Source organism: Bufo bufo, chromosome 4 (genome assembly GCF_905171765.1).
Source record: "Bufo bufo chromosome 4, aBufBuf1.1, whole genome shotgun sequence".
NCBI lineage: Eukaryota > Metazoa > Chordata > Amphibia > Anura > Bufonidae > Bufo > Bufo bufo.
The window spans coordinates 508,811,597-508,814,447 of record NC_053392.1 but is presented as its reverse complement, the minus strand read 5'-3'; the positions used below and the strand labels follow the sequence as shown (position 1 = coordinate 508,814,447).

Here is a 2,851-nt window from a genome sequence, read left to right as displayed (position 1 = left end):
GAGGCCATGGCTTCTTCCTTCTTCCTGCCTTCCTCTCCCAGGAACGTCTTCTTGCTGGGCGGAGCTTCTTCCGGGGAAGGGCGGAGCTTCTTCCGGGGTAGGGCTTCGCCGAGCCTCTTCTCCTCGTCGGGGTCCCCCGAGGCCGGAGTCTTCAGGCCGGAGTCTTCAGTCCTCGTCGTCGGGGTTCCTCGTCGAGTCTTCGCAAAGTCTTCTCCTGGATCGCAGTCGGAGAAGATCTTCCAGCTGTCGTGTTCGGGGCTGTCTAGATCCAAGTAAGCACTGTCTAACGTCGTACACCAAGACTATTAAGCCACAGGCCAAGAGGAGGTCGGAGACCAGAGCACTCTTGTTCCCTGGGGAATAGCCCTACACCCAATAGCAGCAGTGAGCTGAAGCTGAATTTAATCAACGATGCTCAAAGGCAGAGTGCAGGGGGTACCCACAAGGACCTGGGCCGGCAAGAAAAGGCAGACTGATAAGAACAGATACTACACTTGATCTTAGCCAAAAGGCCGAGAAGCGAGAACCGCACCTGAAGGGTTAACTCAACTGCAGCTGATCGCAGCTCCCTGTCACAGAGGTTGGCTGTCGGCTATTTGATTCCAGCACCCGCCTCCTGTTTTTGTATTCAGGTCAGTTATCTTCATTGGTGGCGCAGTGGCCACAGCCCCTCCCCTCCTCCTCCCGTCTCTCTTCTTATTGGCAGCGGCGGGGGCAGCAGGCAGGTCAGACAGGGGAGGAGGAACGAATCAGGTCAGACAGGGGAGGGCTAGATGGAGGGGGCGCCCCGAGGGAGAACACAAGTTCAGCCTCGCCTGCCGCATATTACATTGCGAGCTGTCGGCCGCCCAGCGCCCCTGTTACTATGGCGCCCTGTGCGGCCGCACAGCCCGCACACCCCAAAGGCCGGCCCTGCGCTCCGGTACCGGAAACCCACGTACTGGGCGCACGGAGAGGTGCTGGTACTCTCCAGGGCAATTTTTGGAAGTGGCGGTACTGAGTACCGCCGCGTTCCGGCCCACTTCAAGCACTGGTTTAACCCCTTTTTTGCAAATCTGACCAGTGTAACTTTAAGTGGTGATAACTTTAAAACGCTTTGACTTGTCCAGGCCATTCTGAGATTGTTTTTTCATCACATATTGTACTTCATGACACTGGTAAAATGAAGTAAAAAAAAAAAAAAATTTATTTATAAAAAAAAATATCAAAATTTACCAAAAATTTGTAAATAATTTCAAATTTCAAAGTTTTAATTTCTCTACTTCTATAATACATAGTAATACCTCCAAAAATAGTTATTACTTTACATTCCCCATATGTCTACTTCATATTTGGATCATTTTGGGAATGATATTTTATTTTTTGGGGATGTTACAAGGCTTAGAAGTTCAGAAGCAAATCTTGAAATTTTTCAGAAATTTTCAAAAACCCAATTTTTAGGGACCAGTTCAGGTCTGAAGTCACTTTGCGAGGCTTACATAATAGAAACCACCCAAAAATGACCCCATTCTAGAAACTACACCCCTCAAGGTATTCAAAACTGATTTTACAAACTTTGTTAACCCTTTAGGTGTTCCACAAGAATTAACGGAATATAGAAATACAATTTCATAATTTCACTTTTGGCAAATTTTCCATTTTAATATTTTTTTTACTTTTACAAAGCAAGGGTTAACAGCCAAACAGAACTCAATATTTATGGCCCTGATTCTGTAGTTTACAGAAACACCCCATATGTGGTCGTAAACTACTGTACGGATACACGGCAGGGTGCAGAAGAAAAGGAATGCCATACGGTTTTTGGAAGGCAGATTTTGCTGGAAATTCCAAAAAAGTGACCCCATTTTAGAAACTACGGGATAGGCTGGCAGTATTGTTGGTACTAGTTTAGGGTACATATGATTTTTTTGTCTATATTACACTTTTTGTGAGGCAAGGTAACAAGAAATAGCTGTTTTGGCACCGTTTTTATTTTTTGTTATTTACAACATTCATCTGACAGGTTATATCATGTGGTATTTTTATAGACCAGGTTGTCACGGATGCGGCAATACCTAATATGTATACTTTTTTTTATTTATGTAAGTGTTACACAATGATTTATTTTTTTAAACAAAAAAAAACATGTTTTAGTGTTTCCATAGTCTGAGAGCCATAATTTTTTCAGTTTTTGGGCGATTACCTTGGGTAGAGTATGATTTTTGCAGGATGAGATGACGGTTTTATTGGCACTATTTTGGGGTGCGTGTGACTTTTTGATCGCTTGCTATTACACTTTTTGTGATGTAAGGTGACAAAAAATGGTTTATTTAGCACAGTTTTTATTTTTTATGGCGTTTATCTGAGGGGTTAGGTCATGTGATATTTTTATAGAGCCAGTCGATACGGACGCGGTGATACCTAATATGTATACTTTTTATTTATGTAAGTTTTACACAATAACAGCTTTTTTAAAACAAAAAAAATGATGTTTTAGTGTCTTCATATTCTGAGCCATAGTTTTTTTATTTTTTGAGCGATTGTCTCAGGTAGGGGCTAATTTTTTGCGGGATGAGGTGACTGTTAGATTGGTACTATTTTGGTGGGCAAACGCCTTTTTGATCGCTTGCTGTTGTACTTTTTGTGATGTAAGGTGACAAAAAAATGGTTTATTTAGCACAGTTTTTATTTTTTACGGTGTTCATCTGAGGGGTTAGGTCATGTGATATGTTTGTAGAGTCGGTCGATACGGATGCGGCGATACCTAATATGTATACTTTTTTTTACCAATTTTTTTTTTACTTTATTTGGGGAAAATGACGTTTTTGTTTATTTTTACTCGAAACTTTAATTTTTTGGGGGGGAAAACTTT

The 2,851-nt window shown here is 42.2% G+C and overlaps 1 pseudogene; it reads right to left on the bottom strand.

Moving 5' to 3' along the window:
- Positions 1-322: 322 nt before the first annotated feature.
- Positions 323-524, bottom strand: LOC121000072 (annotated as a pseudogene).
- Between the last annotated feature and the right edge of the window lie 2,327 nt (positions 525-2,851).